We start from the raw sequence: 22,787 nt of genomic DNA, 5'->3' as shown, positions 1-22,787 counted from the left end.
AATACTTTCAAACAGAGTTTCATCTTTGGTATCATGAATTTTTGTACAGGTATAGTAATTTTTTCCCTCCTCTTTTGTTGGCTCTCTTTCTTTCGAACAAATTATATTCTTCTCGTAGTATATCCATCCCACCAAGGGTTCCATCCCACCAAGTTTTGGTAATATAGCCTAGCTTCATGTAATAGGATTTCCAATTCTCACAGCCAGGTTTTCACATTCTAAAAAACTTACAAGTGGAAAAGACATGTGTGACATGAGAAATCCATGCAGAGAGAGGACAAAAGCAACAGCACAGACAGGCAAGAGCAAAATTCACTAATGGTTCCAAAGTGACATAGGGTCTTTAGTTGTGACATTCTAAAATTCACTCTGAAAGCTCAACAACAGCAAGGTTCAAGAATGTATATAGAATGCTTATGTGTAACAAAGCTTAGACTATCAAAATTGGTGTTTTGCTATAAGTTTTTGCATTTACACAGTCTGAAATGTAACTGTGGTATTTGTGTACAGAGCACAGCACAGTGTGCATGCATATACTTTTGCAGAATCTGCCTGGAGAATGAAGACTATCACTACCCAAACAGTAAAGTCTTTATAAACAAGCAAACAAAAAATAGTAATTTGCCAGAATTTGTCTTTTTCTGATCACCATATATTTAATTGCTGCTTTCCACAGCAGCTTCACCACCCCCTTCCCATTGCATCTCATCTAGTTAAACTAATGGTAGTAAGGCATAATTTATCCCCATTGATGTACTGTCAGGGATGGAAACAGCCTGAAGAAAGCATCCAAATCACAAGCCACAGAACCATAGTCCCAGCAATGTTTTATTTTCGGCGCAGAACTTTCAGCTCACAGGTCTTTGAAATAAATAATTTTACTTGGTGATGAACTGACAGATTCACGTTTCAAGCCACTTCTGCATAGTAATTTAATGTTTATTTATTCACTCCATTTCTAAAGCCAACTAAAGCAATTCTGGACATTTTTCAGAAAATTAAATCCAAGAGACACAAAGTAGGTAATGTAGCCCTTTAACAAACTTTCATAATAAAGAAAAAAGTTGCTATTTTTAAAATCTTTCATATTTTATCTAAACTATTTTGTAAGTATTTGTAGCAAGTAAAGACTATAGCTGCTCCAAGATGTATTTTGCTATCATCTCCCTCCTTTTGAAAGTTAATTGATTATACTTCTGTGATCTATTGAAACATACAAATTTGTTTGGGAAATGTTGTGCATCAGCAAACATTACCTCCTATGCCTTAATATAGACATTTGCCAGATTTTGAGCCTTCCTCTAATTTATGTGATACAACAATTTTCTCATCATCACTTTTATAGGCAAGAAACTTGGAAAACATTACTTTAAAATGTCTTGCTGCTGTGGAAACCTTTTCTATTTCTTGCAATGATACCAATGATAACACATTTATTTTTGTATTCAAAGAGGTATCACAGGCATTGTTTGATGGTTTTACTATTATTTACGTCCCTGGCTGAACACTTAAAAGTATCATCTCCAATTTTGTTGATACAGCATGAGAACAAATTTCAGTTGTTATATTTGCTTAGTTAGAAGATATGGTTCCATCTTGGGAGAGTAGTTAGCAATAATTCTTTCTGGTCTTGTGGACTGTTTCCTTCAGATACTGTAATTAAATCAAGAGTATATCTGAAAAAAGTGTCTATATTCTCTATAGAACTATTCTCCTGAGACTTTACCAGGCTTCTTTACATGGGCTTCTTACTCATCCCAATACTTGCCTTGAATTGTTCAGGTTAGATGGAGAGTTCCTAATATGTTATCTGTATCACCGATATTGTGTTTTGTAGCTCACCACAGGTGTTTACTGTCATGTAACCAGAGCACTCTGGCAGAGAATGATGGATGTCCAGTGATAAGGCTGTTGTCTGCAGATGAAACCTCATAGGTTCACTGATGCAGAATCTCAATTAAATGAACCACATGAGAAAAATAATTTGATGGCAGACGTTTTGATACCAATAAATGTTATGTCCTTTGTAAAGTTTGCTTAGAAGACCAAATAGATAAAGGGATGGCCTAAGAAAAATAAAGTCTCCAAGACTTATATTGCTAATTGTACCCAAATATTTGTCACTTTTCATACTGGTTTCACCATCTCACAAAAGAAGTTATAGGCAACTTACTGTTTACTCTCCTAAACTCTCATTATTTTACTTGAGAAAAAATGTGGAGTAGAGTTTTTCCATTCCAAACTCATGGACAATTCTAGTGGAGATCAGATCTCAATGTGGTAACCTTGTCCCTAGTACATCTTTGTCATATCCTCAACTATAGCTCACTTCGTAGGTATTTCTATAACCATACAGTTAGAGTCTAAAAGGGAATAATGATAACAACTATTTTACTTATGTTTCGGAGCTGTTTCAAAAAAACCCCAAACTTCTAATGAAGTCACTAAACATTAAATTTAATATTTCCAGGGAATGAGGATGAGTTCTTATTATTAACTGATAAAAGAAGAGGAAACAGAAAGTAGGAATATATAGAGTTCTTATTATGGATTACTGTAATTTGCTCTACATCAGGTTGTGTTTAAGAACAATGTCTTATGGTGCAAAATGCAGCAGCCTGTGTGCCTATTGAGCAATTTCAATATTGCCGTACGATACTGTAGTTAGCGCTATTTTGGCTTCTGTTTAATTCAAGATGCTGGCTATTGTCTACAAAGCTCTATGTGGCTCAAGGCCAGGAAATCTGTTAAACTGCCAATTATGCATTCTTGGCAAAACAATGTAGGTCAATAGGGAACAGATGTTGAAGGATCCACCAGTCAAGTGGTGCAATGGGAGAGGGTGCAAGAGTGGACCTTTAAAATAGGGGCTGTTCTCTTGGATAACTTCTCCCTGAAGCAAGAGTGGTTCTTACTGTTGTGGCATTCTGGAGATGGAATCATTTTTTTGGAACTGGTGCTAGATGTGAGAAACATGGAGTTGGAAAAAGTCTTACAAGTGATCTTACCCAAACTCTTGCACAGTGCAGGATCTAATACAACATCCCTAATAGATTACCATTTAGTCTCTGTTTAAACAATTTAAATAAAATTCACTACTTTATGTGGCAGCCTGTTCCACTGACTAACTGCCTGTGCAGTTTTTCCTGTCTTCCATCCCTAAACTTTATTTTTTATCATGATGCATTTGTTGTGGCCTTGCTCTCTGGGTTAAAAAGTGAAGGTGTGTTATGAGCCTATTTGAGGACTTCTATCTTCCCTCTATCATGTCTTCTGTAGACCAAACATACCCAGAATCTTTAACTGTTCCAATACAATTTGCTTCTGAACCTCTCACAATTTTGCAGTCCTCCTCTGAACTCACTCTAGGATGTTTCTGTTCTTTTTCAGTTGTGGTGTCCATAATTAGATACAGTATTCCAGTTAGAATTTATTTATTTTTTTATTTTTATAATTCCATTTATATCCCGCCCTTCTCCAAAGACTCAGGGCGGCTTACAAACTTAGCAGTAGCCTTCATTCTATGTATATGCCTGCTTATTAGGGCTTTCACACACCCCCCAAGTGGCATTATTACAAAGTCAGCTTAATTGCTCCCAACAATCTGGGTCCTCATTTTACCTACCTCGGAAGGATGGAAGGCTGAGTCAACCTTGAGCCTGGTGGGATGCGAACCTGCACTAATTGCAGGCAGCTGGTGTTACTTAAGGAGACATTAGCCCACTGCTCCACCACTCTAGCTAATAGATCCTCTTTTTCAAAATTTGAAGTTTGGTGTCCAGTATTCGTTTACACTGTAGTTATTGCTGGTATATTTGTGGTATAATTTATAAATCATTTGTTGAAGATCAGTCCGAAAGTGTTTGAGTTGATCATCAATAATTAAGCTGTTCTGGATGCATTCAGTTAATGTTCTTGGTGATGGAGGAAATACTTCTTGTCTATATCTGCTAACACTCCATTGTTTTTTTTAAAAAAAATATGATTCTCTGGTTATCTTCCCTCTTACCAGTTGCTGAAAACAGCTGAAGCAGCTTCAAGACATCTATTTTTGAATGAACAGAAGGTGGGAAAAATTATTCTCTAGGAAGGCTAGACCATGAATAATGGGCCAGCAACTTAAGTGAGGATCACTGAACACAATGCAAACTTCATCTTAAATAAAAAAAAATTAAAATGAAATGTCCCTTTGGGGTTGAAGTAATGTCCACTATTTTAATAATATGGGTCAACAATTAAGGAGATTTTTTTATATATATTGCATGACTGAGCTGAGATTTTTTTTTTTAACTTCTAATGTCATACCTCTAGGCACCCACTGAATAAGAAGCTGAAAATTCCTATTCCCTGAACAAATACCACATTTCTAACTAGTTGCTTGGGATAGTTCTAGTCTTTTCATTTCAACATAACCAATGGAAGAATAAATCACAAATTCCAGCATATTGATTTTATTCCTTATCTGAACTGAGTTGGAGAGAAAATGGATTATTCTTGACAACATCTGACTTCTGGTGGTTTTGTTGCATTGAAAAAAAGAATATGCAAGAAAAAAATAATATATGCATTCAAACCAAAATTAAATAACTTTCTTCCAATTCTTTTACATTTATTTACCAAATACTAATTTATTGGCCTATTGACTATTAGATAAAGAAATTACCAGATTCAGGAGATCTAGTTCAGGATAATGAAATACAGTTGAGACAGGTATTTTATGGAGTGTTTCTAAAATGTAGTTATTCTGTTTATAAACATTGTAAAGATAGTGTCTGGCTTGAAAAATGTGTAGCTTGAATTAAAGAATTAAAGAATTAAACTTGTAGCTGTTTACATGGAGAGTAATTGAAGAATAAATTCAGCACTCCTAATTCAGTAGTGATCTCAAGAAGAAAGTGTGTGTGTGTATGTGTTGCCATTTTTACCCAATTAAATCCAGTAGTTTTATCTGTCAGGATTGTGTATTGGAGACCTCTTTGGTTAAAGTGTGGGCTTTTACTTTCCATCTTGCTATATTAAAAATGCAAGTATGCTCATTCTTGAATTCATAGTTGGATTTTATACTAAGAAGTAGTGCACTGTAGTTCAACTGATAAATTACTATCTCTTATTCTAATACACTCTGTTACTTATTTGTGTATGCATTAGCTTTTGCCTCCTACAGTAAAACAAAGGAGGGTGTTGTCCCTGTTTGGAGAATGAGAACAAAACCCAAGATTGTATGGTATTTTTTTTGTAAAGCAAATCAGAACGGCTGAATTTAATTTCCTTCTGTGGATGCTACAGTACTTATTTATGAAAACACCGCAGAGGTAAGATTTGGTACTTCCTATTTCAAGGCATTTGAACTGCTTGATGTTTTCTCAAGGAAAACATAGAACATGCTTTGATTAGAATATTTTAGCAAATTTGCATTGCAGATGCCCTGAATACTGTTTACTTCTGTCAACCTGGATAAGCCACCTGCTAATAACAATTGAAAGCTTCAGAATCAGGTATCACTGATCTGCACCTATATTAATAAGGGATGTTTTGAATGAGTATCTCTTAGAATAACTTACCATAATATGAGAAGTTAAAAAAACACTCATACATGGGTACCTACCATAGACCTAAATGGTGTATGTTTGGTTTTGAAAATGTTGAAAATTAATAGCAATGCCAGTTTTATTTTCATTTAGAGTTCAGGAACCAAGCAATTTTTCCAGAAATGGCAAATTTCAAATTATATTTGTTGTCTGTCATTTCTGACCAGTGGTCAAGAAGGCACACAATCGGAGGTTTTTATATGATTTTTAAATTGAATTATATATTAGATGCATGCTGTATTCTTAACTAAAATAATGATATTAAGCAGAAACAGGAGTGTTACTGATCTGTGTCAGCAAAACAATCAGAAGTATTGTGACCAACTTGAACTGCAGGCCATATCTTCAGCTGTTGCTGATTTTCAGAAAGTTAAAATAAATAATGCGGAAGGATGAGCTATAGGATGTGGATTATGGTCTTTACTCTGTGCTGTCTGCTTTGGCAGCTGCATTCACTTCCTTTTTATCTTTTCCACACTCCATCAAATCTGCTTGCTATTCTTAATCAAAATGCAATTGTGCTTAACACAGTTGTTCCATACACCTTTTATAGCACTTCAAATGCTCAATCATACGAACGACAAATAGATGAGACACGGTGTTTCCTTGCATGTGCCTGCTATCTATAAAATTCAAAGGAAAGAATTTTAAATTGTTTAGCCTATCACTTACATGAAAATTTCAATCTTTTGTCCTGTTCCATACTTGTGATTCTCTTAAGTGATTTTTGATAGAAGAAAAGATCCCACATTGTGAATTAAATTTGTAAATATTGACATTTTCTTTAATGCTTGTTTTTAGATATGACCTTTAAAGGAAAAGGGAAAGATTGTTTGCACAAAAACTCACAGTGGTTTTTACCAGACTCCTCCACACATTTTACAGCAATTCAGCTGTAGACCGATATAAAAGGAAACTCATGGCAGTGACTGTGAGATGAGCATACTAGCACATAAATGTTGGTTCAATCTCTTGACTATTCCTCCTGATTGAAGAATGCTAAGAGAATGTCCTGAGATATTCTTAGCTTCCTTTCCTGAATAAAGGGGCCCAAGTGAACAATTATAGCCATTGATCATAGCAAATAAGCTTGCCTACTGTGTTTTCTTGCAGGCTAACTAAACACATGAGTCAAACCTCCCTTAAATTATTTTCCAGGCCTAGGAAAGAACACACATCTGTCAACTAAGAGATTGATTGATTAATTAAATAAACATGTTATCATAAGAAAATTATTTTTAGATTTCAGAACAGAATGTAGAAAATCAAAGCAAGATAATGTGGGCAGAAAGGGGACTGAGATGATTCTTCCTGAATGCAGAATTCAGGAATTATAGTTTTAATTAATTCAGAATTATGATTTGATACAATTATAAAAACTTTTAGTTGCAATTTAAGCAAGGGCAGTTTGGTTCACGAAAGTAAGGATTTCTTAAAATAGAATCATGAGAAAATGGATGGAGCATTGCCACAGAGCATCTTCCTCGCATTATTTTTCAAGTAGACCTTCTACTTTGATGCCAAAATATGATGAATTCAAAGAAGCAGAAGACACCCAGAATTCTGGGTGAAGTCCCAGTATTTGTCCCCTCCCTCCCTGACTCCATCCCTCCCTTCCTTCCTATAACGGGTGGGAAGCCCCTTCCAGGTGGTGCCGCCAAGTCTCCAGGGCCCAACGAACCACGAATGCCTCCTTCTCCCACACCTCCCAGGCTCGTTCGGTGGCAGTCAGCTTTTTGGAGGCATACACGCAAGGCTGCAGCGCCCCGGTACGGTTCCGTTGGAGGAGGACGGCCCCAAGAGCGACATCGCTCGCGTCCGCCTGCACCACGTAGGGCAGGTCGGGATTTGGATGCAGCAGAATGGGTTCCTTGGCAAAGAGGGCCTTTAGTTCTTCGAAGGCCCACTGACACGCCGTGGTCCACTCCAGCTTGAGCCCTGGCCATGGTTGTACCTTCAATTGCCGTGTCCGTAGGAGGTCCGTTAGAGGCAGGGCAATGGCTGCGAAACACGGAATAAACTGCCTGTAGAAATTTGCGAAGCCTAAGAAGCTCTGCAGTTGTCTTCGGGTCCGTGGGGCCTGCCATTGTTGGATAGTGTCCACTTTCTTGGGGTCCATCTCCACTCCAGCTGCCGATATGCGGTACCCTAGATAATCCAGTTGGGCCCTGTGGAATTCGCACTTGGACAACTTTACGTAAAGCTGCGCGTCCCGTAGCTTCGTTAACACCTGCCGCACGAGAACGACATGCTCCTCCAAGGTGTCAGAGTAGATGAGAATGTCGTCCAAATACACCAGGACCCCACGGTACAAGAATTCATGTAGGACCTGGTTGATTAACTGCATAAACACAGCTGGGGCCCCTTGCAGCCCGAACGGCATTACCCGGAATTGAAAACTGCCAAGGGGACAATTGAACGTGGTCTTCCATTCGTCCCCGGCCCTGACCCTGATCCGGTAGTAAGCCTCCCTCAAGTCCAATTTGGTGAACACCCGGCCCTTAGCCAAATGGGCCAGCAGGTCCTTCATCAGGGGAAGGGGATAGAGGTGCTCCACGCACACTGCATTAACCCCCCGGTAGTCCACACACAAACGGAGGGTCCCGTCCTTCTTCTCACGGAAAAGCACCGGTGCTGCCACCCGGGACCGTGCAGGCTGAATGAACCCCCTCTTTAGGTTCTTGTCGATATACCTTCGTAGCTCCTGCATCTCTTTTGGCGACATGGCGTACATGCGGGGCTTGGGCAGTCTGGCACCAGGTTCTAACTCGATGGCACAGTCTGTGGCCCGGTGGGGCGGCAACGTGTTGCACTCTCGCTCGTCAAAAACCTCCATGAGATTGGAGTAGGCCTGGGGCACGTGTTCCTTCAGGTCCTCCCCAACCCCACAAGCTTTCTCCTGCTCCCCCGTGTCGCCCGGGCCCAGGGTCACACTGGAAACACCGGATGGCTGGCCGTGCCGGCTGTACAGGGGGTTTAGCCGTTGCCAGCCCAGGCCGCTCCTCTGGCTTTGCTCTCTCGACAGGCCGCCGCCCCCCGGTCACCCCTTCAGGCTTCCCTCGAGTGTCCTGTAATCTGATGTCCAGCTCAATAGCCACTCAGAACCAATCTTGTAGGCGAGCCGATACCCCACGCACCACACAGGCCTGGCGAAGAGCATTGTTGATGCCGCCCTTAAAGTGATGCTCCAGAAGGCGCTCTGGGCAGGAGCGCAGTTTCCCAGTGACCTTCCGGAACTCCCCGACATAGTGCACCGCCGGTCTTCCCTGCTGTCATAAGGCCAACACCAAACCGGCCCCTAAGTACATCCATGGTATGGCTACCTGGGGTGGAGTAGCAGACCCCTCGACGGTTGTCGCCCAAACACGTCCGGTGGGCGTTGTATTTCCGTCGCTTCTGGTTTGCTCTGAAATACGTGCCGGGGGGAAGGAACTTCCTAGCGGATGCCTTGTCCCGCATGCCGCAATTTGACAGCAAGAGGGAGGAGGTGGTGCAGGCGCTCGTGCCGGCAAGGACAGAGGGGGGGGTCTGGGCAGAAGGCGTCGGGTGGGTGGCAGAGGAGGGAATGTGCCAGGCACTCCAAAGGGCCCTGCAGGAGGACGATTGGCTATGGAACAACCTGGGACTTTTGACCATGCGGGATGGCTTGGCGTGGCACGGGACACGGTTGTACGTACCCGAAACTATGCGGGCACGGGTCCTTTACCGCTGCCATGACGCCAGGCAGGCAGGGCACTTTGGGTTCATAAAGACCCTGCACCTAGCAGGCCGACAATTCTGGTGGCCACGTATGAAGAACGTCATCGAGGACTATGTGCGGCGCTGCCATGTCTGTGCTACCGCAAAACCCCAGGTTGGGAAACTTTTAGGATTACTGCAGCAAGTGGCTGACCCCACCCGGCCGTGGCAAGACATAGCCATGGACTTTGTCGTAGATCTGCCGGAGAGCAAGGGACACACCATCATTTGGACAGTACTCGACTTGTTCTCCAAGCAAGCACACTTCATCCCTTGCAAGGGATTGCCATGGGCTCGGCGGTTGGCGTGGTTGTTTATCACACAGATCTACCGGTTGCACGGAGTGCCGTGCCATGTGATCTCGGACCGGGAGGTGCAGTTCACGGCACGGTTCTGGAGGGATTTCCTGCGATACATCGGTTCGTCCCAGGGGCTGAGTACGGCGTATCACCCCAGCACCAACGGGGCAGCAGAATGCGCCAACACTGCCGTGGAGTGGTACCTTAGGAGCTACGTCTCCTATCAACAGACCGATTGGGTGGACCTGATAGCACTTGCCGAAATGGCGTACAACAACGCCGTCCACAGCAGTACCGGCTTCTCCCCCTACCGGGTGGTTTCCGGCCACAACTTTGTTCCCATTACTGAATGCGTTCAGGAGGAGGGGACCCCATGCCTGCCGCAGGAGTGGATGAAACAGATCAAGGATGCTTGGGGAGCAGCAAAAAAGGCGTTGGAACGGTATGCTGCTGCAGCCAAAGAGCAGGCAGACAGAAAACGAAGACCGTTCGTTACCCCAAGGGTGGGGGACTTGGTATACTTGTCAACCAAGTACATACGGCTCCAGGTCCCCTGCAGGAAGCTAGGACCCAAGTTCCTTGGGCCGTTCCGGGTGGTGCAGGTGGTTAACCCGGTGACAGTGCGGTTGCGCTTACCAAAGTTCCTGGGTACGATCCACCCAGTATTTCATAGTAGCTTGTTAAAGCCCGCTCCAGCAGCCACTGCGGCTGCAGGGGAGGGGAGTCCCGGGCCCGTCTGTGCTGACCATTATGAGGTGCAGGAAGTCCTGGATTCCAGGGCGCGGAGGGGTGCCATACAATACCTTCTCTGGTGGAAGGGGTAACCAGTGGAGGAGGCCTCATGGGTGCCGGGAAAGGATGTCCACGCACCTCGCCTAGTCCGGGCATTCCACCGTGCCCACCCCGACAGGCCAGGGGGGTGGGGGGTGATGGTGTGCGTGGGGTGGATGACCGCTTACCGTTGTCTTCTACACCTGCAGGAGGACCCTTGGTAGGGGGGCAGCATGTCGGGCCCAGCAGGCCCGACACCCAGCGAGGCCTCGGAACAACTCACCAGGCCCCATGACCAGCCGCCGACACGCACAACCGGCCCTTCCGCCTCCAAGGTTCTCCGGCGGCCCGGGGAAGAACGTGGCCGCCGAGACACCCCTGCAGCCACCGGGGCCTTCCGGCGGCTCGGGGAAGAGCTGCGGACGTGCGCAACCGGCCCCTCCGTCTCCTAGGATTTCCGGTGGCTTGGGGAAGAACGCAGCTGCCGGGATGTCCCAGCAGCCACCGGGGCCTTCCGGCAGGCCGGGGAGGAACCGTGGACACCCGCTTCCGGTCCTCTCACCTTCGAGGCCTACCGGCGGCCAGGGGGACAGCGCGGCCACCAGGACATCCCAGCAGCCACCAGGGCCCTTCGGTGTGCTGGACTCAGCCCGGATGGTTTCCGGCGGCCCAGGAGAAAGCGCGCCTGCACAGCGGCCCCCTGGAAACCCTCCCCAGCAGACAGTTCGCTTCAAGGCTTTGCCTGCCAAGGAGCTGCGAAGCAAGCGACGCCAGAAGACAGCCCGGGCTGTGCAGGCTGCGGCGGTTTGGGGACCTGTGGGGGGTGAAGGGGGTGTAAGGACTCGAGGGGGTTGCCTGGGCTGGGGGGTGGCTTACCGGCTGCAGTGGTGGTGGGACGGGGACAGGGAGGATACGTACCTGGGGGGCGGGATCCAAAGGGCGGAGGCCAGGGGTGGTGGTGTTTAAGTAGGGCTGTGGGTTATTGGCTGGTTGGGCGTGGTGATGGGTGTCGGCCTCGCTGGCTATTTAGCAGCGTTGGTTGTGCTGTGCAACCAACGCTGACTTCATTTGTCTTCGAGTGGATGTTTATGGAGTGGAATAAACGTTGCTCAGGAGAACCAGCTCTCGTTCCGGTCGCATTCTTTTGCCTCGTCGGACGGGGGGCTGATAATGTGGTTCAGTTCTGAGCCAGGACTGCAGAAAAATTATATTGGACAAACTGCTTGGAAAGGAGGTAGTTTATTTGAAAGCATGTGTAGGTAGCTACTAAATTGTGATGTTGAGACTGTTAGTATTTATTGGGAAATTGTTCCCTTGTGAACATGTCTTTTGGAATGTGCAGCTCCATTGGTGGAAAATATCCTTATCTCACTTTTCTGAGCATGTGGATCTTTTCCCTTTTGTGTGTGCCTATGTGCTGAATTTGGGATGCCACATTTGTGTGTTTAGGAAAGTGCTGCATCTTGGTGTTCCTATCATTGTTTTCTTTAGATATAGGTTGAAGTGTAATTATTAAAAGTAAGTGATATATTTATTTTTGCCCACTCTAATGAAATAATTAATTTTATTTATTGAGGGGAATTACCCAGATTCATTTTATCATTTTAGGAGTCACTACACCATAACAGGAGAGAAGCCCTACCATGCGAGGTCTCAGTCTCATTCATAAAGTAGATTAGCCTCTAACATTTCTTGTTTTCCAGTAAGCACTTAAAGTCATCTCCTTGTCCTCTTCAGGTTTATGTTCAACTGCCTGGACCTACTAGATTATTTCTTTTAGATATAATTTATATATTACCAGTAGTAACGGAAATTTCTCTTCTGCTTTTGCTCCTCATCCTTGAAAGTTAATGTCATCTGATTGGTATGTGTGAAAATGCACTGTTATTGTGTTCTGAATTTTATTTATTCAAACATCTTTGTCCTTACCATATAAATACTTTTATTTGCGTACAGATTTTCTAGTCCAATGTATCAGCCATTTCTTGGATACAGATAATAATGGCACATAGTACTGTACTGTACTTCTATACAGTTTCATTCCATATTTTAAAAAGAGTGGAAGATAGAGATATCCACTTTTTGCACCTGAAACAGGCAAGAATACATCTTAACTGATATATGTTCTGCACTGTTGTTATTGGCTGGTTGTTAACAGACTTGCATCCTGATTCTGAAAAATACATGTCTGAATTAATCCAATGGCAACTTGCTCCTTAATGCCTCCTTAACTTGAGCGTATATTTTTTAAGCTTCTTTGGTTAAAGCGGAAGCTCAGGAAAAGGTGTAACTTAAGAGCAACCAATAGGTACAGGTATAGAACAACCTTGCAGATCCAGATCCTTGCCTGGTTTAGATCTGAGTATCATACAGCTGAAGTGGGGGGAAAACAGCCAAGCTAAGACTTTTAACAGCCCTCCATTTTTATTTTTTTGCAAAAAAGAGAAGGTAGAAAAAGAATGTACACAAGGGTTGATGTTTTTTGAGGAGAGAGAGATAAGCTTTATTCTGAAAGAATGGAGACAGTTTGGTGTTTCATCATGTAGGCTTGTATGAAAGACTGTCCTTGAGAAATTAAATTGGATTATTGATTGTAGAGACCTCTGCCTTTGTCTCAAGGATCACACATATTTCCCTGTGTTCATTAAGGTGCCAATAGTAGCACATCTTACTGCCTTTTGGGACTTTGTTTTATTCCAAGAGGTTTTGACAAGTTTTTATATTTCTTTGACAGAAGAATGCCCTAATGTTTAAAACTGAGAGGAAAAGGAGATTTTCTCAGATTGTTCTTCTAATCCCTACTCCAGTCAGCTAGATTTTTGGAGACAGAAATCATCTCTTTGCCAAGGCAATATGGCAATTGTCCATAATGCACTCCTAAGCTACTGCCTTCCTGCTGTGCTTGACTTTAGCCCCCTTGTCCATCAGAAGAGGTGATGAAATTTGTATCTGGGGAGCCTGCTCAAAAAAGTGTGCTTTTTCTAAAATGAAGCAAAGAATTGTGAGTAAAATTCATTTCATGGAAAGACCTATAAGAAGGTATCCGTCAAACTGTGCCATTTGGGACTTGTTGCATTGATAATTATTATTTTAATTTTATTCTTTTATTTATTTATTTATTATTAGTTTTCTATTGTTAAATTTCATTAGTGTTTGATAAATATCATGTTATCTGGGTTACTTTTTGCTTTGCTTAAAAATACAAATTATATTCCTAGTCTCTACACCATTTTTTCAGCCATTGATAAAATAAATTCCATATCTGAAAATATTCTGTATCTTCCTTCTCTTTAATCCTCAGCGTGAGTCTATCCATTTCAGCGCAGTCTAATATCTTCTTAATTATCTCTTCATCTGATGGTGTGTCTTCCTTCTTCCAATGCTGATTTTTAATTTTAATTTTATTCTTGAAAAAATATAAGCTGCTTAGAGTCCTACTTAGATTGAAATAACATATAAATTGCAATTAGTCAATCAATCAGTCAATGGAGGAGGCCTCTAAGGAACTAAGAAATGGTCATTCAGCCCATATATTTCAGAATCAATTCTTCAGGAACATTTTTAAACAACAGTTTTCAATACTTTTAGATATACGTAATGATTATCCATAATGATCTCAAAGATGGTTTCAGTTATAAAGAAAAAAAATCTTTGCAGTTCAAGAATTCTAGACTATCTTTTTTATTATATGGTCAATAATGTCATGAATTAAATATGTCTGTGTGGATAACAACATTTGTAATAAAGATAGTGCAGTATTTAATTTTCATCAAATCCAGTGAGAATTGACCTTCACTGCAATCAAAATTGTCAAGGTTTCACCTTTTTTAAATTTTTCTGTTTGGTTCTAGTCTTAAAGCACCCAAATGCATTTTAGTAGTATGCATTTTAAGGGATGCGGTGGCTCAGTGGGTTAGAACGCTGAGCTTGTCGATCAGAAGGTCAGCAGTTTGGCGGGTTGAATCCCGAGTGCCGCGTAACAGAGTGAGCGCCTGTTACTCGTCCCAGCTTCTGCCAACCTAGCAGTTCGAAAGCACGTAAAAATGCAAGTAGAAAAATAGGGACCACTACGGTGGGAAGGTAACAGCGTTCCGTGCGCCTTTGGCGTCTAGTCATGCTGGCCACATGACCACGGAGATGTCCTCGGACAAGCGCTGGCTCTTTGGCTTTGAAACGGAGATGAGCACCGGCCCCTAGAGTCGGAAATGACTAGCACGCATGTGCGGGGGAACCTTTACCTTTTAGTATGCATTTTAAGGGGGGGGGAAGTATGGATTGAATCCAGTTTTATTGATATTTAAAGTACATTCCTTGACAGAAATACACCCAGAAACTTCCACCAGCAGAAAGCAGGGGTTGTATGGACACAATTTGTCTTTTTTGCCCTTTCTTTACTTTTCTCTTTGCAATTTTCTCATACAGTTCAGTAGCAAATTGAAACTGGATACAAAAAGTGACAAAAATAGTTTTGACCTCTCTGCAACTGGCAGGAGTTTGTATAGCATCACAAAAATCGCCTGTGAGCAAGTGGGGCTCTTCCCTCAATGGAATTCAGATTCTGAACATTTTTATGAACAAAGTTGTACATTTTTTTTAAAAAAAATACAGATTGATACAGAAATAGAATGGAGTAGATTTAGGAATAAACACACAAGGCAGGGGTATGTGTTTGTAGTAGTTTACTCCATCATCATAATTATAAATGATTCTATAGAACAGAGTAAGTGTTTTTTCAGTATCTCAGAGACCTATCCACTTGGTGATTTATGGGGTTTTTTTGCTTTTTGTTTTTGAATTCTCAAGAGTATCAACTGAATGAATGAATCCTGTCCTGAACTGTTTCTGATGCTGTTGCTCTAAATAATTGTCTTTTTTGTTTCTCTCCTGTCACCTGTATCTTTATATAAACAGCCTTGAAATTCCAATTTTGAGTAGGGTATCCTTGGGCATGTGAAATATCTGATTGGAGCATCAACATAACATAGAGCCATCTTTCATAAAACCCATGGAATGTGTACTGCTGTTTGCCAGTCAATTTTGTCACATGGCAAAGCTGAATTCAGGTAACCTGACATTCAGGATACCGTGTGTGTGTGTGCGCGCGCATGTGTGTGCATGTGTGTGTGTGTTACACTGTGCTGAAATGTGGCTGGTGTTCAAAAACATACTGCAACAAAGAGGTAATTAACAGTCTACTGAACACTAGGTGAGTTAGTGACTTAATTTTTGGGTAAAGATATTGGGTAAGATCATTTATCATGTAGCTTGATCTCTTCTATAACATTCAGCTGAGGCTAATTTAAGATAAGGACAGTAAAACTACTGAACAAAAAATACAAGGAAGTTGGAATGGGGTCATACTCAGTGGTGTAGTACATTCAGTTCCCAAATTCAGTCATTAGTTTTTAAAAACAAGCTAATAACCATCCAGGTTTTACCTTATATTTTAGAGCACTGGTGATTATAATGGGTTGATATCTGCCCTCTGAACCAATGATAGAATGTAAAGGACCTTCATGCGTCAAAACTTTCATAGCTTCAAAGGCCGACCAATACCTCTTGGAATTTGCAGTTTGCAGTTTTTTGAGGAAAACTACAGGGCAAAGGATGGTCTCACTTCCTCCTAATATGCTGATAAAGTGGACTTCTAAATCCATGCCAGCTGAACAGCAGTACTCAACCCTGGTTACTTGTAATCCCCAGTATTATTTATTTATTTATTTATTTATTATTGGGACTTATATGCCGCCCTATCTCCTGAAGGACTCAGGGCGGCTAACAACAATAAAATACAATGATACAAAAGTTAAAAAAGAAATTAAATTAATAGCCCCAATAGAATAAGTTAAAATTAAAGTTAAAAATTAAAAAAAACATTTTAAAATCCCTGTCAGTCCAGGTCAACCTGATGGAAAAGAAGTGTTTTGAGGCTGTGGCGAAAGGACTGGAGATCCGGGGCCATCCGGAGCTCAAGGGGAAGTTGGTTCCATAGGGCTGGCGCTCCCACAGAGAAGGCCCTCCCCCTGGGGGTCACCGGCCGACATTGTCTAGCCGACGGCACCCTGAGGAGGCCCTCTATGTTTGAACGAAGGGCCAACTTAATGCTTCAAGAATATTGCTTGCCCAAAGGTATGTACTGTATGCATCAAGCTGCTTAACTCTGGCATTCATAAACTTTTTATTATAACAAGAGCTGCAATCTTGGAATTACCTTAGTTCAGATCTCACCTCTTCCATGAGCTCATTAGACAAGTTACTATTACTCAGCATTACTTCCCTGCTCTAAGGATTAATCTGTGATAATTTAGGAAATGCTTTCTGTGTTATATATGTTGCCGCTAACAGCAACATTTTATTGGATGACCCATCTTTTAATGTAACTTTTTTGAGCACTGCAAACGTTCTAGAACAGGGTCTCAAACTCGCAACATCACCTGACGTATCGCGACGTATCGTGACTTTTTTCCCATTGCTGGCAATAGGGTGGGCGCGGTTTTGCCATGACGCATCTGGCCCGCAGGCCAGCAGTTTAACACCCCTGTTCCAGAAAGTATGGAGATTTTTTTAAAGCAACAACAAAGTGTGCTTTATTTGGCATTTCCTTAGCCAACTTTTCAGAATGCATCAAAGAAGGATGGAGCAAACTCTGACCTCGGTGCAAACATTCTCAGCCTGCTGTTACTTATTAGAATTGTTTTGTCCCTTTCCAACTAATATGTGCTTTGATTTCAACAAAGGCATCAGTGCTCTTATGTTAGTGAAAAGCATGACAAACATCAATCTGCTAAGTCTCCAGACAAAAAAAAATCTACAGTGTAGGAAATGTAAGCACCAGTCCTTTGCTCACTGATTCTGCAGGTTTAATTGAACAGGCACTGTTCAGGAGTCTTTTCATTGAGGGTATATCTGAATGCAGAAAGGAACAATCTCTGAATATATTTATATGCACAAATGGTCTATGCAAAATGGTACATGCCAGCACAATGCTTAGTACATGTAACAAATTTGCAGTTCTTCCTTATGATAAATCCTTTATTCTTTTCAGTTGCCTATTTAAAAAAGAATTCACATTCGTCGGTCTCTGAATGCATATTCAGCATGCTGGGCTTTATCATTGTAATGTATTTAAAAGGCAAGAACTGGCTAAAAATAAGTTCACACCCATTGGTTGCTTTTGAACAGATACACTTAAGAAGTTGGACTGGACTTTTTCCAAACCAGCATGCGTTTCCTGCTCAGAGTAAAACAATGTGGTCCTTCCATTAGCAGCTGACTAATACCAGACATTTACATCTTTGAGGGAACTCCAGCCTTTCTTTTCCTTTGTAAGAAATATAATTACAATAGTGTGCGAGTTGGAGAGAAGCAATTATATTAAAGAACTGTATTTATTGAATATCACTGAAACACATTCCATTGCATCCTTACCTGTCTGCTTGAGCTTGCTATAACTCTTTTTCTTCTCTATCATAATTGAAAACTGCAAAAGATAGATTTTTAAAAAGCCTGCAACTGTGGAAAACTTTTCTGCTTTTCAGATGTATTCTTCTTTGCACCAAAAATTGTGAACATTTTGGGATTGTTCTTTGTGGACATGGTTGGTTGGGGATGTGCTAGCTTGGGTATATGCTATTTTGTGAAGTACCACATCTGTGGTGTCCATTGCACTGTGTAATCACATTTATCTGAATCAAATTCTTGCTTATATCCTGAGAAAATGGAGAGGGTTGTTGGATCAATACACCTCTCATGTTTATCAGTCATGTGTCTAATCTTGGTGGAACATAGCTAAGAACTTTTTTTCTGATTTTAGAGAAACTGGAAAGTTAGTATAATGTATGGCAACCCTTTAGAAATCTTGGAACTTTTAGGGTTTAAAAAAGTACTATAAATACTTTGCAAAGTAGCAACCCATGCAAACTTAACAAAACAAGTATAATAGGATTTCTACTATGTTCTGGACCAACTCTTTTTATGATTTTTCTTTTTATAGCATTGTTGTAACCTTGGTTGCTTTTCTTGATAAAAAGTGCAGCTGATGCACTTAACAAATCCCAATGTGTCAAAGGTACTCAGTTACCCTGTGGATTATCACATGAAAAGCCAAATCCAAGAACATTGTAAAACAGATTTTTAAAAAGGAGTATAACCTGATTTAAGAGAACTTGAATCTTTTTTCCATCTTATATCCATCTTAATTAACTAAGGCATATCTAACTGGTTTGAATTATTCTTCAATAAAACACTAATTATGTAACTTACTATCTTCAATAGTATTAAATAATATTAAATAAAAACAGAAATGTATGCCATTCACATATTTTGTCAGTGCACTTCAGACCCATGGCTGATATCTCCTAGTTATCTATATACCGTATTTTCCGGCGTATAAGACGACCCGGCGTATAAGACGACCCCCTACTTTTAAGAAGTTTTTCAAGGTTTTTTGTCTTATACGCCGGAAAATACTTACATGCCCTGCCCTCCCTGTCCGCCGCAGAGGAGGCGAAGGCCCGACTGGCCCCGCCGGCCCTCCCGCTGCTCCCGCACTTCTGCCAGCCCCCGAGGTGCAGCGTTTCCCGGGCAGCAGGCAGCGCCGGAGGGCAGCCGCCACCCCGCCACGGCCGGCGCCCCTCCTGCTTCCCCCCCAGGCCTTGAACTTCTCCCATTCGGTGCAGGGCGGGGCAGCTCTGCCCGCAGCCTCTTTTTCATGTGCCGCTTCCCTCTCACCGTCGGCCGAGGCGCGCTCAGCCCGGGCTCCCGGTCCCTCTTCCCGGCCGGCTTCCCACCCTGCCCCTCATGGAGCTGGACTGGGCGTGCAGCTGCTTTTCCTGGGCAGTGCGGCTCCTGCGCTCGGACCTCTTGCTGAGCCAGCGGCTGCTGCTGTGCATGGGGCTGCTGGCTGTCCTGCAGGCGCTGGGCCGTCCTGCCGCTGCCCCTCAGCGCCACGCTCATGGCGGCTGCCTGCTGGCTCGTCTCGGCCAGCACCGCACGGCGGAAGCGCAGCGTCGGACGGGAGCAGGACTTCCCTGCCGGCTCCCGTCCGACGCTCTTCCCTCTTGAGGCAGCTGCTGCCTCAAGAGGGAAGAGCGTCGGACAGGAGCCGGCTCTTCCCTCTTGAGGCAGCAGCTGCCTCAAGAGGGAAGAGCGTCGGACGGGAGCCGGCAGGGAAGTCCTGCGTGCGCGCGCATGTGCAGGACTTCCCTGCCGGCTCCCGTCCGACGCTCTTCCCTCTTGAGGCAGCATCCCCGAGGACTCCTTAGGAGCCGGGGAGCGATGCTGCCTCAAGAGGGAAGAGCGTCGGATGGGAGCCGGCTCTTCCCTCTTGAGGCAGCAGCTGCCTCAAGAGGGAAGAGCATCGGACGGGAGCCGGCAGGGAAGTCCTGCGTGCGCGCACGTGTGCAGGACTTCCCTGCCGGCTCCCGTCCGACGCTCTTCCCTCTTGAGGCAGCATCCCCGAGGACTCCTTAGGAGCCGGGGAGCGATGCTGCCTCAAGAGGGAAGAGCGTTGGGCGGGAGCCGGCAGGGCAGTCCTGCACACGCACGCACTCCCCAGCTGCTAAGGAGCAGCCGGGGAGTGCGTGCATGCGCAGGACTGTCCTGCCGGCTCCCGCCAGACGCCACCCACTGATTTTCCGGCGTATAAGACGACTGGGCGTATAAGACGACCCCCCAACTTTTGAGGTGATTTTCATGGGTTAAAAAGTCATCTTATACGCCGGAAAATACGGTAGTTTTTAAATGCTATAAAGAAAGTTGCTCTAAAAAAACCAACACATATTAATGACAAAATCATCAGAGATATGTCTTCCCCTTTCAGATTTTGGAATCTACCACAGGAAAAAAAACTGGAATCATATGAATAAGGCTAAATTTAATTAAACAGAAATATATTTTTTGTCCTCTCCGTGATACAAGTTCTTGTTTAGATTATTTTGTAATCTTTCAATCCCTAGATCATTTTGTCTGATAGCTTTAGTTAGGTTCATTCTGATCACCATAATTGAGTCCACTTTGTTTTAGTGGTTAAAGCACCAGGATAGGAAACAGAAGACCATGAATTCTAGTTCCATTTTAGTCACAAAAGCCAGCAGTGAGATTTTGGCCCAGTCTTTTTCTCTCAGCCCAACTCACCTCACTGGGTCGTTGTGGGTGAGTTATTTGTAAAAACAATAAAGGCATTAAATAAATTAATAAATGGTATAAGGTGATAATATTTTAGTATATTGCTAAAGGGTCTTTGGTTTGTTGGTAAACAGATGATTGACAAAAGTCAGGATTGTTTGGGATAAATAAAAAAGGTTTTATAAATGATAAGACCACTTAACTGAATAGAATGATGATAGCTTCATTTTAGAAAAGAATGTAAAAGAATCTTTGAATGTCTATGTTAAAAAAAAAATCTTACTTTGGAATTGTATCATAATTTTGGACCTGTTAAATTGGAGCTTGAACAGTGACATGCTTTGTATATGGAATATTCATTAACATGTATTAAAGTAAAGAAAGACTGGCACTCCAGAATAGTGCCAGTCCAGATATATCCCTGCCAGCAGAACAGAAGGATGCATAGTCAGTGGTATCAAACACTGCCAAAATGTCCAGTAAACCATAAGGCATGTAATCTCCACTCTAGTTCCTGGCATAGAGAAAACCAGAGCTATTTCAGTTCCAGAAATATGCCTGACGCTAAACTGAAATGGATCTAGATAAGTATACAGTACATGTGTTTAATCAGTAACATTTACAGTGCTCTTCTGTTTCCCTTCTGAACAGAAATGTACCTTGCTCTCTTAGTATAAAGACAGACAAACCAAAATCTGCCCAGCGCATCTGAAAATAGTAAGTTAGATTAGGGGTCCCCAACCCCCAGTTTGTGGCATGCCAGTAGTAACAAGCAGGACAAGAAGCAATGGATAGAAACTAGTCAAGGAGAGAAGCAACCTAGAACTAAGGAGAAACTTCCTGACAGTTAGAACAATTAACCAGTGGAACAACCTGCCTCCAGAAGCTGTGAATTCTCCAACACTGGAAGTTTTTAAGAAGAGACTGGACAGCCATTTGCCTGAAATGGTATAGGGTTTCCTGCCTGAGCTGGGGGTTGGACTAGATGACCTACAAGGTCCCTTCCAACTTATTATTATTATTATTATAAAGCCCCATTCACGCGATACAGGCAGCACATGAAACCATGCCCCCTCTGGTCCATGGAAAAATTTCTCGCCACAGATCTGGTCCTCGGTGCCCCAAAGGTTGGGGGCTGCCAAATTAGAAACCTAATCACAAATTAATAGAGATTCATTGAACATTTCCAAAGGTTCTGTAAGTATTCCAAAATCGGTAATTTGCTCCATAAAATATGTTTGGCAGTGGCATTTTTCAATTTTCCTGTTTTGGTAGAAGGCTTTCTTATGAATCAATAAATAGTAACACATTTAAAATAAAGTGATTATTGATTATTGTACAATGAAAAGCTGTTTCTTGTTGGTTCTGTCTGGAAAATTAAGATGTGCCAGATTCAGCTGAAATCAGTAACTTGTGTGTTTCACATAAGAATGAAGACAAGTCAGAAATTAATAGCTAGATTTTATATTTTCAAAGAAAAGTTGATCACTTTTGTATATGTATTTTATCTGTCTGGCAGGATTATTCTGATATAATCTGAAATTGACCACGTGATAGGATGTAATTCACATATCTTTACTTTCCTATACTGTATTCCCTCTAAAATTAAATAGAGGTAGCTTGAGCATCTGTCAACTTCAGGTTTTTACATTTTGCTTTATTTACCATCTCGATTGATAGAGAGTTCTTAACAATTCAGAATCTTCCATACTATTTCATCATCTTAGGTAGCTCTAATAACTATATATTTTTTTTAATTTTAATTCCATTTATATCCCGCCCTTCTCCGAAGACTCAGGGCGGCTTACAAACTTAGCAGTAGCCTTCATTCTATGTATATGCCTGCTTATTAGGGCTTTCACACACACACCCCAAGCGGCATTATTACAAAGTCAGCTTAATTTTACCTACCTCGGAAGGATGGAAGGCTGAGTCAACCTTGAGCCTGGTGGGATGCGAACCTGCACTAATTGCAGGCAGCTGGTGTTACTTAAGGAGGCATTAGCCCACTGCTCCACCAAGGCTCTTATTTAGGATGTCATAGCAGAGAGTTCTGACAAAACATGATCCATTGGAGAAGGAAATGGCAACCCACTCCAGTATCTTTGCCATGAAAACCCTTTGGACAGTACCAAAAGGCAAAATGATATGACGCTGGAAGATGAGCCCCTCAGGTCATAAGGTGTCCAATATGCTACTGGGGAAGAGCAGAGGGCTAGTACTAGTAGCGCCAGAAAGAATGAAGCGACTGGGCCAAAGCCGAAAG

The sequence above is a fragment of the Vipera berus genome (assembly GCF_964194415.1).
Source record: "Vipera berus genome assembly, chromosome: 1".
NCBI classification, from domain to species: Eukaryota; Metazoa; Chordata; class Lepidosauria; order Squamata; family Viperidae; genus Vipera; species Vipera berus.
The sequence above is the reverse complement of the archived record's forward strand: the minus strand, read 5'-3'. Positions refer to the sequence as shown.